Source organism: Oryctolagus cuniculus, chromosome 7 (genome assembly GCF_051225735.1).
Source record: "Oryctolagus cuniculus isolate XC-2025 breed Fujian yellow rabbit chromosome 7, ASM5122573v1, whole genome shotgun sequence".
NCBI lineage: Eukaryota > Metazoa > Chordata > Mammalia > Lagomorpha > Leporidae > Oryctolagus > Oryctolagus cuniculus.
Window position 1 is genome coordinate 76,991,606 of NC_142873.1, and position 21,453 is coordinate 77,013,058.

A 21,453-nucleotide genomic window follows, 5' to 3' on the forward strand; every position below is an offset into this window, starting at 1 on the left:
TGACAGAGTGGACAGTGAGAGGAGAGAGAGAGAAAGGTCTTCCTTTGCCGTTGGTTCACCCTCCAATGGCCGCCGCGGCCGGCACACCGCGCTGATCCAAAGCCAGGAGCCAGGTGCTTCTCCTGGTCTCCCATGGGGTGCAGGGCTCAAGTACTTGGGCCATCGTCCACTGCACTCCCGGGCCATAGCAGAGAGCTGGCCTGGAAGAGGGGCAACCAGGACAGAATCCGGCACCCCGACCGGACTAGAACCCGGTGTGCTGGCGCCGCTAGGTGGAGGATTAGCCTGTTGAGCCGCAGCACCGGCCTTGACTGTCTTTTAAAATAATTCTGGAAATGTACTGACAGTAGTGGTGGGGCTGGAGAATGGGAGAGCTGACATGGAAGGTGAGTTTCCAAAGTGTTCCTGTGCAAAGTCCAGATTTTCTCCCAGGCACGGGTTGGGCAGAATGTGATCAGCAGACAGGAGGAGATGGGAAGAGACTTTCCAGGACAAAGGGCAGGGGAAGCAAAGGTGAATCAAGTAATCCTGTCTGATCATTAGGTTCCCTCCCACTGCCATGTCATATAATGTTGGGGGCAGGGGGCAATAACCGCTGATCAAGTTAAGAAAACACAGCGCTCTGCCAGGGTAGGAGTTCCCTGGAACCAGCGAGGGTTCTTCCAAAGGTCTGTGGAAAAGTGCAACTAGAAGTATGAGTGTATTTTGGTGCAAAAAAAAATTTCAAAAGCCATGCATAGTTTTTCCATACTATGCATTTCTCACATATTATGAAAAGCTTTTATGCCAGATTTTTTGTACCAAAATAAACTCATTATCTAAAATCTTAATTTTAAAACATGTTTGTTTGTTTGTTTATTAATGTATTTATTTGGAAGAAAGAAAGAAAGAAAGAAAGAAAGAAAGAAAGAAAGAAAGAAAGAAAGAAAGAGCTTGATCTTCCATTCGCTCATGCACTCCTCAGCCAGAGCTCGGCCAGGCCAAAGCCAGGAGCCTGGAAATCAATCTGGGTCTCCCATCTGGGTAGCAGGTACCCAAATGGCTGAGCCATCAGCTTCTGCCTCCCAGGATGTGTATTAATGGGAAGCTGGAATTGGAAACAGAACCAAGACTCCAACATTCCAGTTGCCACTTACCCACTGTGCCATACACTTACCACCCCAAAATTTTTAAAATTTATTTGAGAGGCAGAAAGACATAGAGAAATAGAGAGAAGGCTCCCCTCTAGTTGTCCACTCCCCAAATGCCCACAATGGCCTGGGCTGAGCTGGGGCAAAAGCCAGGAACAAGAAATGAAATCCAGGTCTCCCACGTGGGTGGCAGGAACCCAAGTTTTTGAGCCATCCCTGCTGCTTCCTAGAGTTCACATTTTCAAATGCATCTTTCTATAAACTTTTGAACGTACTCAAGTTTAAGCTTCAGACACAAATATGTACCTACGGTCCCAGAGACAAGCTTGAGGAGTTGCTCGTTTATTTCCTCCATAGGAACAGGACAAATATCAACAGTTGCTGCCCAGCCAGGTTATGAGAGGCAAAAGTCTCTCCTAAGGCTGGGACTTGTCCCATTCAACATATATCCTTTGAACAAGCTGATCATATCAAAGTGTTTAAAACACACACAGCATGAAACAAGACTGCACATGTTAACTCTTGGCACCTTCCTAGATGTTCAAATAGGATACAGAATTAGACATTAATGCATGACTTCCTCTCCCCGGCAAGCTGTGGGTGCTGCAGGTGGGCCTGGGAGAGTGAAGCTGGCATACAGTGGTAGAGATGGGGACCAAGAGAGTCAAAACCCAAATGTCAGGTTAGACAGCCTCAAGAAACAAAGGATAGTATAAGCTGGTACACTTTAGGCTGCAAGTTGACAGCCGAGTGTGAGTGGGGAACAGCGGGGAAGTTGGTGGATTCTGAGCCGGATCTGGGTTCAAATGTTAGCTTTATCATTGAAGCTGCTGTGTGACCTGGGCAAGATCTGTAAGCTCCCTGTATCTTAGTTTTCTTCTGTTTAAAGTGAAGGATATAATAAAGTTGATAGGTTTGTTATAAGCCTTAACTACATTTAAGGTACCAGAAGAGTGCCCATTACTTAGTTCAATGGACGTTAACAAGTCATAGAATCCCTTTTTCCAATCGACTTCCCAGTTGGAAAATGTTCCTCTCTCTCACCAGCACTCCCAGAGGTCGAGTGGGCTTTGCAGGTGGTTGAGCAGCATGGCACTGTCATCTTCAGTCTATGCTGCCATCTCCAATGGTGGCCTCATTTTCAGTCTGGGAGTAAGGTGGCTGCAGATGCTCCAAACATCGCATCTAGAAATAGGATGCGTTTCTTTCAGTGGCCTTCTTTTAAGAGAGAAAGGTAATACTTCAGAGATATTCTCCCTCAGACTTCTAAAATTTCACTGGCCAGAACTGGTCTTTTGGCAAAGGTAATGAATGGGCTACCATTAAACCAATTAACTCCATCTCTGAAGCTGGGAGTAGGCTCATCTTCCTCTAACTGCTTGGGATTAAGTAATGTCTAAATGGCATTTGGGTTCCATCAGGAACTCATCATGAAAGGATGAGGGGAACAGATACGTGGGTAGCCAACCAACAGTGGTCACTACAACTAGGGTGGACAAAGGCCGAAAACAGGCTGAAGGGTGAGACAGGACAGCACAAGACAGTACAAGAGCCAGAGCCCGGAAAGACCCACTGAGGTAACAATCCCCCCTCAAAGAGGGCTGTTTAAAGAGGTTGACCCACCCCACTGATGGGGGGGAAAGATATGAAGGATAGCAAGCATCACCTTACACCCTCACTAGTCCTTCTTTTGTGGTTAGAAAGGGACAGAATTAAGTTTATTTGGCTGAAAGTTTTAACGCATTAAGAGCATTATGAATAAGACTGATAAATTCTTTAATAATGTCAAGAACTGTCGGGAGGGGTCTGAAGATTTTACCCTACTGAGAGCTAACAAGTCAGCCGCCATAGTCTCATGGATGCTGGAAGAACTGAGGTTCATGGACCACAGGCAAAGGACTCTATTACTCTTGCCAATAACATTAGCCAAAGCATGAGCTTTTGTGCTGGTTCCCCAGGGCACAATTCCCAGAGTGAAAAAAAAAAAAAAACGGTAACATCTGTACATATAATGAATTCAATCAAAGGGGTGGAACCCTGAGCTTGGAGAACACAAATATTTTATAATGGAATCTAAACCTACCTGTTCTTTGCTTCAGAAATTAGCTTGACTTTTATTGCACTAGATAATAAGCATGTCTGTCTATACTGCCTTGGATCCTGACAAGTTTTCCCATGAGTATGCCACTCTATTGGCCACTCTGATTACAATCTGAGGTTGAGATCAATTCTGTTACATTCGTCTCATAGAATGTTGTAATAAGGTCTCCAGCCAATGGGATGAGGCCACCAGCAATATTCACCTCAACTGGGCTTCCCAGGGTCTTAAGAGATTCGTAGCTTTCTTCTTAGGTTTCTGTATGAATTTTCCACTTAGCCTGAGACAATAATACAGCCATGGTAAGATGGATCAGTGATTGCACAGGCTCCATCTTGGCCCCCAAAATGGAAATACAGAGCTGTTATATGCCTAACAACACTTACCAGTAGGTTGAGGCCAATCTAAACATCCTCGAGGGATGAGATGCTAACACAGTCACTTCACTAATTTTGTACCACCCACTTTTTTTTTAAGATTTATTTTTATTTATTTGAAAGAATTACAGAAAGATGTACAGCCAAAGAGAGAGAGATCTTCCATCTGCTGGTTCACTCCCCCAGATGACCACAATGGCCAAAGCTGAGCTGATCTGAAGCCAGGGGCCAGGAGCTTCCTCCAGGTCTCCCAACTCGGGTGCAGGGCTCCAAGGACTTGAGCCATCTTCCAGTGCTTTCCCAGGCCACAGCAGAGAGCTGGATTGGAAGTGGAGCAGCTGGAACTCAAACCAGCACCCATATAGGATGCTGGCACTGCAGGCTGGGGCTTTAACCCGCTGTACCACAGCACCATCCCCCCCCCCCCCCCACACACACACTTTTTCTAATTGGATGACTCTTGACATCAGAATACAGGAAGCACAAAAACAATGTCAGTTATCCCTGTGGGAATGTGTCCTAACTAATTAAGGGTAGCATCTTTTTGGATAGGTATCAGCAGTTCTGAAGGCCACATGATCTACCACTTAGCATGTATTTTAAACACTTGAAGGTTTCTTCTGCCCATTGCTATGAAGTCACTGTGTTTTATTCTGGGTTCCATGAAAAATTTATTTCTTTATTTATTTGAAAGGCAAAGTCACTCTTCCACTTTCCAACAGCCAGGGCTGGGCCAGACTCCATCCAGGTCTCCCACATGGATGGCAGGGCACAAGCACTTGGGCCATCTTCCACTGTTTTCCCAGGCACATCAGCAGGGAGCTGGATTAGAAGTGGAGCAGTCGGAACTCAAAGCAGCCTGAATCTCCCAGACCCCATCTTGGCTGGGATGCCATCTGCAGGGTATACTGACATGCTGGCCAGGGGTTGCCGCTACAGGTAAAGAACAAAGTATCATGCCCTGGAATGGTCAAGGAGAAATCTTAGATTTTCCAAAGAAGTCTGTATGAAACTCCACTCCTTTTGTCCTGGTTATTATCTAGAAAGTTATCAACAGATGATCTCTTTGTAGGGACAGCTACATTTAGTGAACCAATGGCTTTACTTAAAGGATGTGAACCAGCAGAAGGTAGGAGAAGAGTATGAAATCTCCCCTGGGGTCAGTGTCGTGGTATAGTGAGTAAAGCAGCCTCACTTCCAATCTAGTTCCCTGCTAATGGCCAGGGGAAAGCAGAGGAAAATGGCCTAAGTATTTGGGCCCCTGCCACCCATGTGGGAAACCTGGATGAAGCTTTTGGCTCCTGGCTTCAGCCTGTCCCAGCTCTGGCCATTGTGGCCATCTGGGGAGTTAACCAGAGGATGGAAGATCTCTCTCTCTCTCTCTCTCTCTCTCTCTCTCTCTGACTTTCAAATAAATAAGTAAATCTTCCCAACTCAAGTTTTGAGGAGGCCATTTCACTGCTCAACAATACCCAATGCCTGTGGATGGCGTGGAGCCTGGAAGGTTCATCAAACATCTGTGCCAAGAGCCGAAGCCAGGATAGAGCAGGAGGGAGGTGGCAGGAAAGAGCGCCTCCAACCAGCAAAGCTTTACACTTACTCTTCGTTTTAAGCAGGGTGCGGCTGCTCCTGGCTCAGCCAAATCCAGTTGCAATGCTTGTGGCTGCCACAAAGCTTCTTATTGGGTGGCCTGACACTCTCACGCCTGACATCCACTGTTTAAACCTTGGGAACACCTTGTTGCAGAGCCACAGCCACACTGTTCCCTGACTGGAGTCCCCAAGTTGTGCCTTTTGCTGGTTGGGCTTGATTCCCATGGTGGCAATGTTTTTGAGTCCACCATACTCTGGGGCCTGTGGCCATTTCATTATCAAAATAACATCTCTGAGTTTCCATCTAGTTCCCATGTACATTTAATAGGGTTGCAGAATCTGCCACAAGAATTTATCTAGAATTCTTTGGGCCAGTTGCTCATTCTCCACATTATAAACCCAGTCCCAGGTAATAAGAACTCAAATAGAAGTCACTATCTCATCTGTGGCTTCCCAAGGGAGTTTGTCTGTCTGCATGAAGCACCTCTCAAAGAGACAAAGCTCTATTGCAACAGATGGGATCCACTGCAGAAAATCCTGTGGTGGATTTCTCTTGTCTGAATAGGTCAAAAGTTGGCCTGATAGACTGTAGAAATGACTGAGTCATTTCTTGCCCAAAATGGGCAAAACCTTCTGCCCATCCAAGGTGAACATGAGCATGAGTTACAACAGTGGGGTGGGCCTGCAGCTGACTGCCAGGCTGATGCAGAGGTACACTATTCAGTGGAGAAGACACTGACTTTGAATCTACTTCCTAGTACTCTGTTTGCAACTCTTCAATTCCTTCTATCAACTGCCAAAAATTGGAGAACCATTTGATGATGCCTAATTCATCATAAGATCCAGACAACATGCCTACTAGTGCTGCCCAGGGGCCTTCCATAAAAACTGTTTGCTGGCCAACGAGGCCTTCATCCTTGCTCTTTCACTTCTCTGTGTATATCCCATCATGGTTGCCAAAACCATTAAGAAGGATGAAGGGATTTTGCCGTACTGTTCATCTAAGTTAGTCTAACTGCCACAGTTTCACCACTGCTGGTAGAAGACATGAGACTCCTGGATGGTAAACAGAGGACTATATTACTCACAGCACTAGCAGCAGCTTATGCCAGCTTATTTATAACAGTTTCTCAAGCCCCAGGTCCCACAGAGCAGTGCAAAGAGGGCCAGAAGACGCCTGCACACCTGGTTGTGTTACAAGACAGAAACTTTGAGCTTTGGGGACCCAAGTCTTGCTAATAGACAGCAAAAAGACATGCACGTTTGTTCCAGAGGGAAGCAATATCTCCATCTCATAAGGTTGTTTGTTATACAAAATCTTAAAATGATAGTAACAAATTAATCTGTCACTGTGCTTATAAGATGCTCAGAAAAGTGAAAGACCCATGGAGGAATGCATCTTTTTTTTTTTTTTTTTTTTGACAGGCAGAGTTAGACAGTGTGAGAGAGAGAGACAGAGAGAAAGGTCTTCCTTCCATTGGTTCACCCCCCAAGGAATGTATCTTAACTATGAGTGTTAGCAACCGATATTCTGAATCACACCATTCCTCACAAGTCTCTTGGCAGACAGTCTATTTTTCCATCCTAGTTCCTTACAGATTGGGGATGGAGTATTGGCAGATAAAACAGTACCAGCAATGGTGAGGACTGGGGGGAGCTTCGTGGAGAGAAGCAATAGGTAGTAGAAGATGAGGAAGGTTTTGGGTTGTAAATTTACATATGCGAAATGAAATTTATTACATATTTATGGAAAAGATCAAAGAGAAAGCAAACATTGGGTAACTGAGTCTTCTTTTGCTTAAGATTTACTTATTTATTTACTTGAAAGGCAGAATGACAGAGGAAGATATACAGATATAGAAAGATACAGAGAGAGAGAGAGAGAGATCTTCCATCCACTGGTTTACTCCCCAAGTGGCCACAATGGCTGGGGCTGGGCCAGGCGAAACACAGAAGCCAGGAACTACATCTAGATCTCCCACATGGGTGGCAGGGACCTAAATACTTGGACTATTATCTGCTGCCTTCTCAGGCACTTTAGCAGGAAGCTGGATAGGCAGCAGAGTGGCTGGGACTCAAACCTGCACTCCAATATGGGATGCCAGCTGAACCTATTTACCACAATTGGGTTTTTGAGAGGACAGGAACCAGAGCGGACCTCAGGATTAGATCTAGGAGCTAATGGAGAGTCTCTGGGTGCCCCTTTTAAGATGACACTAATATCCATGTGTGACTTTTATTGTGACCCATACACTCCAAGGTTCAACTTCTCACATGATTGGCCTCACTGGGGTTGGATGCCTATGCATTGGGCTGGACAGTGTAGAGACTTCACCCACCAATTGAACCAAGACTGCATTTAGTGAACTGAGGGATCCCCCAAAGAAAAATCCCTGCATATCAGATTCATTTTGTCAATCTTCTTCACATGATGGGGGCTGAGATACACCCTAGCTGGGGTACACCCTACACCTCCATTACCAGTGAGGGATAGGAAACAAAGGAAGGTCTCTGGGTGGCCAGGCTGGGACACAGGCCTGGGTGGGGAAGAAGGGCACTGAAGGTAGGATCAAGTTACCAGGACTGGGGCCAGCGCTGTGGCGTAGCGGGTAAAGCCGCTGCTTACAGTGCTAGTATCCCATATGAGCACCAGTTCAAGTCCCGGCTGCTCCACTTCCAATCCAGCTCTCTGCTATGGCCTGGGATAGCAGTAGAAGATGGCCCAAGTCCTCGGGACCCTGTATCCATATGGGAGACTTGGAGGAAGGTACTGTTTCCTGGATTCGAATCAGCGCAGCTCCAGCTGTTGCAGCCAATTGGGGAGTGAACCAGCGGACAGAAGACCTCTCCTTCCCTCCTTATCCCCCTCCCCTCTCTCTGTGTAACTCTGACTTTCAAATAAATAATAAATAAATCTTTAAAAAAAGAAAGTTACCAGGACTGGCCTCTATTCTAGAACCACAGGGTGAAACAGGGAAGAAACAGGTCTCTAAAGAATGGGGGTCTCACGAACAAAGAAGGGATGAGAATAGTACTGAGTAGAGTGACACAACAGATGTCCACACGGTCACTATCCTCCCAGTACGGAATTTTGCATGCCCTGGTTTGAGGATGTCCATAGGAGAAAGGAAACGAAAGACACAGGGAGTGAATTGTCCTGGGAGCCACGCTCCAGGCCAGGATGGCCACTAGAGGGCAATTAGGGAAGGCAGGAGGTGGAGGAGTGGCTGAGGCAGAAAACAGCTGGAGAGAAGGTCTTGGGCATCAGTGGGTGCTCAAGGCCATTCGGAGAAACTGGAAGACACAATTAGAGTCCAAGCCTGAAAACCTGTTACATCCCATCAGTTTCTTACTAGGGATCTGAAGAAAATTGGAGAAGTGGGCAGAGTCAGGAATTGGCACCAGGTGCACTCTCCTTCCTCTCCTCCCTCTCCACTCTGGGACAAAGGGCACTGTCTCAAAGGTCAGGTTCACAGCACAGATCAGGAAGTGGGAGTAAGGGGTGAGGTGAGTCAGCAAAACTCCGAAACCAGACACCAGCCAAAAAATGGAATTAGAAGATAAGTTTGTTTGGTGCAAAAAAAATGTTGGAATCCATGCATATGAAAGGTCTTCAAAAACATTATGGAAAATGCATATTATAGGGGCCAGCACTGTGGTGTAGTGGGTAAAGTCCCTGTCTGCAGTGCCAGCATCCCATATGGGCGCTATTTCGAGTCCCAGCTGCTCCACTTCTGATCCAGCTCTCTGCAATGGCCTGGGAAAGCAGTAGAAGATGGGACAAGTCCTTGGACCCCTGCACCCATGTGGGAGACCGGGAAGAAGCTCCTGGCTCCTGGCTTCAGAATGGCACAGCTCCAGCCCTTGTGGCCAACTGGGGAGTGAACCAGTGGATGGAAGACCTCTCTCTCTCTCTGCCTCTCCTTCTCTCTGTGTAACTCTTTCAAATAAATAAATAAATTTTAAAAAAAGAAAATTCATATTATTTTAAAAAACTATGCATGGATTTCATAAATGTGTGCACCAAAGAAAAGTTACCTTTTAACTCAAATGTTCCACAAACTCTGAATGATACTCACAGAAGTCACACAGAAGGAAAGGCACAAAGGAGACTACTGCTGCTCCTCAGTGAGCACGGCGTGCGCAGCTTAGACACCTGGTCACTGACCTCCACGCAGGGAGCCCAGCTCACAGAATAACATTAGTGAGCCAGCAAACCGGAACATGTGGGATTTGGGGTTCACCTGCAAGCTGTGGTTCAAGATGTTAAGTTGTCATAAGGAAACACAAGAGATTTGTCCATAGGCCTTTGTTCACAACCGCCTATCGCCAGTGTTTGCTGCTTATCCTTCTGTGACAGTGAGATCACCCTAACTGGCAGTTTGGCATGCAGCCAAAACCAGCAGCTTTTAAAACTGCAGAAACCAAACAACTCCAATATTCATGGGTTGGGAAATGGATAAACAAACCATAGTACATGCATGCCACTTAGCAGTAAGAGACACCAACTACTGACTCACACAACAACACTGAGGAATTTCACAGCTGTTATGTTGAGAAGAGGCCAGACATAAAAGAACTACAAGCTTTAGGGTTACATAGACAGGAAATTCTAGGGGCAGGAGTTGTAGTGCTGAGTTAAGCCACTGCTTGCAATGCCATATTCCCATATACAGCGATGTTTAAGAATCCTGGCTTCTACACTTCCAATCCAGCTCCCTGTTAATGAGCCGGTGAAAGCAGCAGATGACCCAAAAACTTGGGCCCCAACCACCCATGTGGGAGACCCGGATGGAATTCCTGGCTTCTGGTTTCAGCCTGGCCCAGCCCCAGCTGTTGTGGCCATTTGGAGAATGAAACAGTGGATATAAGATCTCTTTTCTCTCTGCTTCTATCACTCTGCCTCTCAAATAATTATTTAAAAAAACTCTAGGGGCCAGCGCTATGGCGCAACAGGTTAAAGCCCTGGCCCACAGCACTGGCATCTCATCTGGGTACCAGTTCAAGTCCCAGCTGCTCCAATTTCGATCCAGCTGCCTGCCAATGCGCCTGGGAAAGCACCAGAGGATAGCCCAAATCCCTGGGCCCCTGCACCCAAGTGGGAGACCAGGAAGAAGCTTCTGGAACCTGATCATCTCAGCCACAGCCATTGTGGCCATTTGGGGAGAGAACCAGCGGATGGGAGACCTCTCTCTGTCTCTACCTCTCTCTGTAACTCTTTCAAAAAAATAAATCTTTAAAAATTAATAAAAATACTAGAAAACGTGGTGACAAAAAAGTTTACTATTTGCCTGGGACAGGGGAAGGGGACTGAGTGCTGAAGAGCTTACGTAGGGGGCAGGCACTGCGTAGCGAGTAAAGCCATGGCCTGCAGCACTGGCATCCTTATGGATGCCTATTCATGTCCAAGCTGCTCTACTTCTGATCCAGCTTCCTACTAATAGCCTGGGAAAAGCAGAAGATGGCCCACGTGTTTGGGCCCCTGCTACCCTGCTGGGAGATCTGGAAGAAGCTCCTGGCTCCTGCTTCAGCCTGGCCCAGCCTTGGCCTTTGCGGCCATCTGGGGAGTAAACCAACAGATAGAAGCTCTCTCTGTGTTTGTGTGTATGTGTGTGTGTGTGTGTGTCCCTCTCTCTCTTTCTGTAACTCTGTCAAATAAATAAATGAATCTTTAAAGTAAACAAATAGGTCAATTTACAAAAAGGGCACAGGCAACTTCCAGGGGAGATGAGCATTTCTGCTATTGATTAAGTAGTGACTTTTTTTTTTTTTTATCGTGGTGAACTACAGGGAGCACAAAATTGGCCCCTTTCACCCTGAGCATACAATGCAGAGGCATCAGTGACACTCATAGCACCGTGCGACCATCACCACTGTCTAGTCCTGAAGCCCTGCCACCACCCCATGCCCGGCTGCCGGAGGCAGGAAGGTCTCACTCCTCTTCCTCTCCCGTGAGCTTCACTTCCTGCACTGGTACCTGGATAAAGCTGATTCAAAGGAGGCTGGCTCGCAGCGTCCAGGCCCTGCGGTGGAGCCCTCTCCCTGGGTGCGGTCATTTTTAGACAGATCCAGGGCACAGCGGTCTTGGGACTTTCCTCTGTGCTCCTGGACTGAGTGCCAGACCCTTGGCAGTTGACTCTCCTTTGCCAGAAAAAAAAAACAGGGAACCCTCGCACCCAAGGCTTCCCGGGTCCCCAACCCCGAGAGCATTCTTCCCTGGCTAACGGGCAGCGGAGTCCACCGCGCACCTCACGCTTCTGGTCTTAAATAGCGCCGACTGACCTACAGGCCGGGCGGAGAGGTAGACTCGGCGTTTCCCAGCCCGCCTTCCGGCACTGCTGCAGCCGCACACGTCCAGGACCAGGGGCTGCAGCCGTCCAAAGCGACCTCTTCACTGGTCCACCTGTCCCGGGCCTGCCGTCCCCGCAGGGAGGAAGGCACATGTGTCCCTCCTGCTGGCTCTCCCCCTCCTCCTCTTCCTCCTTCTCCTCCTCCTCTCGGAGACCCAGAACCAGCCTTCCTCCCCCAACCAAGGGCAAGGGCGGGCCTTGCTTCAGAAGGAACTCCATCTTGTCACCGCCAACCGCCGAGGGTGGGAGGCCGAATCAGCAGCCGTGCAGAGCCCACTCCATACTCCGTGAGGCCTGAGGGGCTGCAACTGGAATGGCCAGGACCAGAGATCGAAACCCACGCCTCCAGCAACGGGAAAACGCAGGCGGGTCTGCGCCTAACGCTGCTCAGGATACCTCAAAGGAGCCCGGACACTCCGTGGGGTGTGGGGGGCTCCGGGGCCCCGGTCTGTGTGGACTGTGAGGTCTCCTCCCCTCTCCACTCCGAGGAAGGGAAACGCTCCCGGGGCAAGGCTGACCCTGTTGGACAGGAAGCAGTTCCTCTGAGAGACCGGGAGTGGAAGCCACAGGAAGCCGGTGGAAGGTCAGAGGACGGATTGGGGATGGGGCTGGTGAGAGCAGCCGGGGCACCCCTGTGAGGAGCCCCCAGTGAAACAGGTTAACCTCTCGAGTGTGCTTCTGGAAAAATCAAGTTGAACCCTCGGTTTTAACTTCTTCCCCCGGCATCCTGGGTTACAATCCCCCGCATCTCAAAGGCAGTCTACCGCCTGGCAGTCCTCAGCAGAGTTTAAACAACTGTATGAGCTTGTGAGATGGAAAACAAAGGGAGCGTGTGATAACCAGTGTGGCTTCCCCCACCTCACACGCAACTGGGAAGGGACCATGCCTAGGAATTCCAGGTGGGGGCAGCCTTGAGACCATCCCAGGTCCACAGCTGAGTGGCAGCTGCGAGGAAGAAGCATGTGAAATTGAAAAAGAGCTCCTGTTAGACAATTCTAGAATCCAAGGCCAACCCTTCCGAAATCCTTAGGTCTGTTCTTTTCATGCATGCTGGACTGCTCCCTTTGTATAACCCTGGCACTGAACACCTTGCCTGGAACATAGTGGGCAGTTAGCAGATGAGTGCGGGATGACCTAGTGACCATGGAGAAAAGGCAGAGGTCAGCATGGCAGCAAAGTGGGGTAAAATTCTGAAATATTTAAGTGAGCAGATTGACAGATTCATAGATATTGGTGGAGGAGATGACGTTACCCTTGGAACCTCAGGAGATTCTATATCTGGAAGGGAGAAGTATAAGCCTATGAGATAATACCAAATAGGAGGAGAAATTGCAGTTGCTAACCAAGAGTGGTTGAAGAAGGGTGCAGAGAAAAGCAGGAGGTGAGTCTGCATCCACAGAGACACTGAGGTCAGGAAATCGTTAACAGTAGACCTTCTGTATTTTCTGGACACATAACTGTCACATTTTATGGTACAATCACATAATGCATTTATGAAAATCTTACATACTAAAGACTGAATGTTCCCTCGGAATCCAAGTTAAGGGTGTGTGTGTGTGTGTTGCGTTCTTAACCTGCATGATGGAATAATGTGGTGGTTTCGTGGCAGTTTTCTGGGGCTAATCTTATAACCAGATCAATGGTAAGTTTCATGTGTTCAATCTTCTCCCCTTATTTTAGGACAGTCTGAGAAAGTTAAACTTTTGCCAGCTATGTGGTTGCTTTGATTTTTGCTTTATCTCGACTGTTTCATAACATGCTCTATCTTAATGGTTCCAGCTCAGGATAATTTCGGGCCTCTCCACTGCCCCCACCCCAGCCATGTGGCAGCATCTAGAGACATTTTTTAAAAAAGATTTATTTATTTATTTGAAAGAGTTACACAGAGAGAGAAGGAGAGGCAGAGAGAGAGAGAGAGAGAGAGAGGTCTTCCATCTGCTGGTTCACTCCCCAGTTGGCCACAATGCTGCAACTGAGCCAATCCAAAGCCAGGAGCCACTAGCTTCTTCTGGATTTCCCACATGGGTGCAGGGGCCCAAGGACTTGGGCCGTCTTCCACTGCTTTTCCAGGCCATAGCAGAGAGCTGGATCAGAAGAAGAGCAGCCAGGACTTGAACCAGCACCCATATGGGATGCCGGCACTGCAGGCAGCGGTTTTACATGCTATGCCACAGTGCTGGCCCCGTGGAGACACTTTTATTGTCCAACTAGAGGGGTGTCACTGGCATCTAGTGGGTGGAGGCCAGGAGAATGGCTAAATCCCTTATAACACATAACACAGTTCCCAGCTGACCCCAAAGGTCATGTGCCAACATTGAGAAATCCTGCAAAGTTTGTCTTCAGTTAACAACACAGATGTCATGGCACTTTGCTTGGCTGGTGAGTTTTAAGATTTTGTGAGTTTAATAAGTACAGAAGATTTGGAAGCGTCTCCTTTATTTCCATGTTTGAGGTGGAAGTGAGACTTGATCGATGTGGTCACATCTCAAGTCTACTTCAAATGTGAGGTTTTTCAGGCACTTTTTTTAGGGTGACAACACCTTTAAGAAGCACTTGGATGGCATTGCTAAAGGGTTGCAACAACAGTGCAGGTCAAAATCAAGTGACAGCAGACACTAAAATCATGGCCAGAGGCACTCTATGAGGTCATAGGAGATGGGACTGGGGAGTTGAGACTAGACAGTGCCTGGGGCATAGAAGGCTTAGTTTTCACACTTACCCAATTGGTACTACCGTGTGGAAATAACGTATAGTTCATGCTTTCTGTGGTGGGCCACCTTGAATGTTTTGTGGTTTTTCAAATTTTTCAAATTTTGATAGGTACTCCCCTCATTTTCATTTTTGAGTTTCACACTCTATCAGTGTTTTTTTTTAAGATTTTATTATTTATTTATTTGAGAGGCAGAGTTACAGACAGAGAGAGGGAGAGACAAGGAGAGTTCTTCCATCTGCTGGTTCACTCCCCAGCTGGCCCCAACAGCTGGAGCTGGGTGGATCGGAAGCCAGGATCCAGGAGATTCTTCCGGGTCTCCCACGCAGGTGCAGGGGCCCAAGGACTTGGGCCATCTTCTGTTGCTTTCCCAGGCCACAGCAGAGAGCTGGATTGAAAGAGGAGCAGCCAGGACACGAACCCCACCATCCATATGGGATGTTGGTGCTGCAGGCGGAGGCTTAGCCTACTACACTGCAGCGCCAGCACCTATCAGTGTTTTTTATATTGCACTTAAAATGTACACAAACAAAATTAATAAAAGTGCCACTACACTGTGATTTTTAAGGGATCACTGATATTTATGACCGTAGGAAAAGCAAAGGTCTGTCCAATTCCTGGGACCAGAGCCAGAGCTGCTGTTTTGCCCCGTGATGTTATTGCCACTAGAGGGCGCCAGAAGATGACTTTTGAAATGTTAAGCCAGAGGCAGGAGGTTTTGAATTTTAAGTTGTACCGAAATAGTCACAAGATGGAGCCAACAGATTCTTTTTGAAAGCTTTAAGTAGGTAGTTGTTGGTTTGGTTGTGTTAATTGCACCAAAAATGAGAATTCATTTATCATAATTAATGGGGAAAATACAATTCAGGGGTCAAGCACAGATGTTTCCATTCAGAGATCACATTGTTCTCTGCTCTGGACCTAATCATAAGAAATTTATTAAAGAGAAAGTTCCTGCTCTATCAGAAATTGCCATGCCCTGCTGTAGAGGAGCTACCCTGTCTCAAGGGAATTTGTGTTCTTGAGATTTGCTGTGAGGAGCCCTTGCTTTGAGGGATTACAGTGGGAGAGGGGAAAGCGGGGTGTGGGGGGGAGTTCTGGCTTTTTTTCCTTTTTCCTTTTTTTGGGGTATAAATTTCTATCTGCACAAAGGAGAGATGGACTCACAGCAAGCAACAAGGCTACTCAAGAGTCTGGGCCATGGTTATGGAGCTCAGGGAATGATTTTAGGGAACAAAAATGAATAATATGTAGGGCCGTGGACTAGCAAAAACTCATGTCTCTGTCCTGTGGTTTCCACCCTGGGTGGGTGAGGAGCCAGGACACCTGCAGTGCAGTGGTTTGTTGTTTGTTTTTTTGTTTTTTGTTTTTTTTTTCCTAAAGAGACATTCATCCAAACAACTCTTTTCTTTTTTTTTAAGATTTTATTTTATTTATTTGAGAGGTAGAGTTAGAGACAGACAGAGAAAGAGACAGAGAGAAAAGTCTTCCATCCACTGGTTTACTCCCCAGATGGCCACAATGGCTGGAGCTGAGCTGATCCAAAGCCAGGAACCAGGAGCTGCTTCCAGGTCTCCCATGCGGGTGCAGGGGCCCAAGGACTTGGGCCATCCTCCACTGCTTTCCCAGGCCAGAGCTGAGAGCTGGTCAGAAGCGGACCTGGAACCGGCGCTGCGGGTAGAGGCTTAGCCCACTATGCCACATCGCTGGCCCTGGAGTACGGCTTCTTAGCACCTTCCCACAGGGCTGCCAGCCCCTAGCAGGTGGAGAAGAACCGGGCTGAGGGGCATGTTCAAAGCAGTACAGCAGCCACAGAGGAAAGGAAGCTGGGGTCATTCAGATGTCACTCTCTCTTATATTCACAAGGGGATCTTCAAAAAGATCTTGGAAAACGCACATTACGAAAAAAACTTTACACCAAAGTACTTATTTTTTTAAAAATTTTTATTTCATTTTTTTGAAAGGCAGAGAGAGAGAGAAAGAGAGCTCCCATCCACTGGTTCACTCCCCAAATACTCCCAACAGTCTGGGTTGGCCAGGTGGAAACCAGGACCCTGAAGCTCAATCTGGATTAGCTAATTGAGGTCTCAGAAAGTTAGAATCAGGAACAGAGCCAGGACTTGAACCCAGGTTCTCAACATGGGATGCAAGTGTCCCAAGTAGCATTTTAATGCTGTACCAAACACCCACCCCCAACCTTATTTTTTAATTCCATGTCTCCACAAATGTTTTGAAGTAGCTTCTTATGTATGTAAGCCGTAGAATAATATTGAAGGAAGAAAAAGCCCTAAGTCTACAACCACAAGGTCCTGATCGTGTCAGGTCAACGTTGCCGGGAACGTAAAACGCAAGATCTAGGGAAGAGGATTTTATAAAAGGAGGCAATGCTCTCGCGGTTGCTTTCTACCTGGCAAAGTCTGAGTGCCAGTAACTCAGTAATTCTTAAACAACTCCACTTGAGGGCTTTTGCTTTCATTGGACAGATAGTAAGCCGGGAAGTGAGAAGTTGCGTAATTTTTCAAGGCCACACAACTAGTGAGAGGTGGAACCAGCGGTCAGATAACCGGGAAATGCCAAGTATGTGGGATTTGAGTAAAAGTGACAAGGAGCCCTTCCTGACCTGGAGTCTGGGCTCACGCGGGGGGTAGGGGGTGGGGGGGTGGGGGGGCTGCACCACAGCCCTGCCCTCCTCCGAAGGTACACGGCTCACAAGGGGTCAGAGATGGCCCCGTGGTTGCTTCCCAGGGTTGGGGACTCCCACTACTCTCCAAGGCGGTCCTAGGTCCCAGGTGCTGGACGGGTTACAGTGGGAGAAGTCACTTCTGTGCTATATCATCTCATCCTGCTGAGCTGGACCTGGGAGAAACTGCGGGCTGCCTCCAAGGCCAAGGCCCTGGGCGCTCTCGCTGTTTACTAATATGCTATAAAAAGAAAGTGCTTGTAAACAGCTCAAGTGCACACACAATCTAATTAAAATAATTAAGGTAATGGCTGGTGAAAAAAGCAGTAAAACTCCTTCCTGCCCAGCCGCGGGCCGCCGCGTGGGAGGGCAGGCTTGCTGGCATTCTTCAGCCTGGAGTTGCTGGCTCTGGCACAGCAACGCGGACGCGGCGGTGGCCACAGACCCCTCTCCTCCTGCCTCTCCTCTCAGCCCTGCAGCAGCCATGTGTGCGGGCCCCTCCCAGGCCAGCAGCGACCTTTTCCCTTTTTGGCTCCATGAATTCTCAGAGCTTTGTCTCTTGAGGTCCTCAGCACGGTGGGAGCCTGCGGCGCCCCCTCCAGACCCAGCCACAGGTCACGCCTCCCTGTGCAGAGGTGTCCAGGGCAGGTCACTAGGTGGTGAGCCTGGTCTTGCTTGAGCCAGGGTGGCCACTGGGCTGCGGCCAGCAGCTTGTTGTTTTGTTCTAAGCTACACTTTGGCCACCAGCAAATGTGTTAGCTTGGAGGTCAGAAGTAGAGATGATATGGAAAGAGGAGAGGTGGTTCAGACTAAGACCATGGATAGTAAACCTGTATAGGCGCTCCCCTTCTACCTGGTGATTCACATACATCCCTTGGCTGTGCAGGCCCAGGTACCCGCAGTTAAACAGACACCTGATAGTTCCTCAGTTATTCATTGCAGGAAAGGCTTTTGCAGTTGCTTTTATAATCCATTCTAGAATCATTTTAAACTTTTTTCACTCATTTATTTTATGTATTTGAAAGGCAGAAAGACAGAGAGAGCAAGAAATTGAGAGAGCTCCCATCCACTGACTGGTTCACCCACCCAGATGACCACAACAGCCAGGGCTGGGTCACGCCAAAGCCAGGAGCTGGGAACTCCGTCTGGGTCTCCCATCTGGGTGGCAGGGACCCAGATACTTGAGCCATCATCACTGCCTCCCAGAGTGCACAGCAACTGGTATTGGATGCGGAACTGGAACTCAGACTCGAGCACTCCATATGGAAGTGGGCCACCCAAGCACTACACAAAACACCACCCCCCCTTCTGTGTCTTAAATGCTAGACCAAACTCCTGCCACTGGAATCTTTTCAAACATCTCATCAAATAACTGGTCATTAGTTGGTAGAATCCACCTGACACTTTGGCTAACAGGTAAGAATGCTTAAAAATGTCTACAAGAATGCAGATCAGATTTTCTTTGCTCAGGAAAAACCACTTTCGTGGGCCATTCTGGTTATGTAGACATACTTTGATAGGGGATGGAAATCACACCAAATTACAGCACAGTCCAGCCAATAACTTCAAACCAAATGTTGGACACCCCTGTGTTGAGATCTCTAAAGTACTCTCTGGCTCTCTTTGTGGAGGTTTCTGACAACTTGATCCCTACCTCCCTGCCCTCACCTATTCTTTTCTTCTCATCTCTTCCCTTTTGGCTGCAAGCCTTCACGTCTTAATACTTTTCTTTTTCTTTTTTTTTTTTTAATTAATTAATTTGGTTGGAAGGCAGAGTTACAGAGAGGCAGAGACACAGAGAGACAGGGGCCAGCACTGTGGCTCACTTGGTTAATCCTCCACCTGCGGTGCCGGCATCCCATATGGGCACCGGGTTCTAGTCCCGGCTGCTCCTCTTCCAGTCTAGCTCTCTGCTGTGGCCCGGGAAGGCAGTGGAGGATGGCCCAGGTGCTTGGGCCCTGCACCTGCATGGGAGACCAGGAGGAAGCGCCTGGCTCCTGGCTTCAGATCAGCGCAGTGCCGGCCATAGCAGCCATTTGGGGAGTGAACCAACGGAAGGAAGACCTTTCTCTCTGTCTCTAACTCTACCTGTCAAATAAAGGAGAAAAATCTTTCTTCCTTGGTGGCCATCAAAGCAGCCGCTTCAGCAGCACGGGAATAGAAATCAGTAGAGGGGAGTCTCGTTCATCAAGGGAGGAGAGGAATGGGCAGTGATGGCTGTGCACATCAGAGCGACCCAAAGGAGGCCTGAGCATGACTGGAGGCTGAGGAGAAGGAGCAGGTGGAGGAGTCACTGTGCCTGGGAGGGAGGAAGGACCTTACTAATGAGATGTCTCCTGCTGCAGGCTTGAGGACTGTTGAAACCACAGTGCACGATCGGGCTCAGCCTGGGAAACGAGTGGGTGCTGTATCCTCAGACACCGGAAGGAGGGCAGCCCAAGCACAAATGGCCACTTGGTGCCCAATTCCAGCTTCCTGCCCAGGCACGCACTGGGGAGGCACCAAACGATGGCTCAAGTATTTGGGTCCCAGCCACGTGGAAGACCTGGATTGAGTTCCAGGCTTCTGGCTTTGGCCTGCCCCAGCCCCAGCTGTTGAAGGCCTTCAGGGGGAGAACCAACAGCTGGAAGATGGAGAGAGAAAGGAAGCATGTTCTGAGTGGAGGCAGGGGTAATTGCGGGTGACATGGCCATCTCATCCTCTTTTAGAGTGAGAGGGCCGAGGGCTGGGGTCCTCAGAGAATGTAACAGGCTTGGAAAGGCAAGGTAAAACCAGCTGGAGAGGAGCCTGGAGCAATTTAGGAAGGTGGGTATTCTCATCCTGAGACTTCTCCAGTTCATTCATGGCAACAGCTGATACTGGAATTTTTTTCTGAAAGTTTGTGTATCTACAGCCATTATTTCACATCACTCTTAGGACACTCCTTAAAGTGGGTTTATTAAAATGTTGAGTTTGAGATGAAGAAACCAAAGCACACAAAGGTTATTAATAAACAAACAAAAAGATCACACTACCATGGAGCTGGGCTTCAAACCCACATTGTCTCACTCCAAAGCCCCTGAGCCAAACCACCCCTTCTTGGGGCTGGCACTGTGGTGCAGCGAGTTAAAGCTCTAGCCTACAGCACGGGCATCCCACATGGGAGCCGGTTCGAATCCCTGCTGCTCCATTTCCAATCCGGCTCCCTGCTAATGCGCCTGAGAAAGCAGCGGAGGATGGCCCAAGTGCCTCGGCCTCTGTACCCATGTGGGAGATCTGGCTTCTGCCTCCTGGCTTTGGATCGGCTCAGCTTTGGCCATTGCATCCATTTGGAGGGTGAACCAGTGGATGGAAAGCCTCTCTAGCTCACTCATTCTCTGCCTCTCTCTCTGTAATTCTTTCAAATAAATAAAATAAATATTAAAAAAAAACCTACCCTCCTAAAACACCTGCCTTTCCTGATGCCTCCTACCAAGAGTGCCCATGAGCCCTGCTCACGATTCCTCAGTCTGACTCCCCCTCCTGGCTCTGGGCCTCCTCAGAGGCTGTCCCTGGATCGGAATCACCCTATTGCCCAGCGAATGATTCATTCCATCAGCTCCCCAAGACTGCTTCTTGGGTGCCCTCTTGGTGATGACTTCTCATTTTGAATAAATCTGAGATGGGGATTCTTTGGATCAGCAAGCACCATACAGCGACTGTGGGGAAGAGCCTCTGGTCCTCCTGTCACAGATGCCCAAGCATCTGTGTGTGTGCCCTGAGTCAGCTCCTTGAGGATGTTGGGTTAATCTCGCCCAGTTCATCAATCACTTTCTCCCCAGATGTTAATTCCTTTTCGCAGAATATGTTGGCAATGCTGACAAATGCTTCCTTATTAGTCTTAGTGAGGTGAACAAAATGTAGAAATCCTCTATTAGGATTTCAATCAAGAGGCTGCTTTGCTTGTTTGTGGAACTCCCAGGTATTTGGTAATTTTACCCTCGTTGCTGTATACCAGTATGTACTTTAAACGTCTGGGAGTGGGCATGTGGCAGAGTGGTTAAGATGCTGCTGGGAGTGCCCTTATCCGAGTGTCTGCGTTTGAGTCCAAGCTCTGCTTCCAAATCCAGCTTCCTGTTAATGTGCACCTCTGGGAGGCAGCAGGTGATGGCCCAGGTGCTTGCGTCCCCGAAGTACACTTGAGAGATGAAAGTTGACTTCCAAACTCTTGACGCTGGCCTAGCCCAGCTCTGATTGTTGCAGGCATTTGGAGAGTGAGCCAACAGACAGAATCTCTCTCTTTCTCTCTCTCTTTCTATCTCCCTTTCAAATAATTAAAAATAAATGCAAACATTTTAAACATGGCAATTGCTCCTGAGTTCCAAGGGAAAGCCTAGCAAGTTTCCGCCTGGGGCGCGGCTCACTGCCTGAAAGGTACTGGATTTCCTGGGCTCTGACTTCCGCCTGGCATCTCCCAGGGGCCTCGCTAACCTCTGCAGCCCTCTCTTCCCACTCGGGGGTTGTCTCTTCTGGAATCCTCTGGATTTATTGGAGGGGA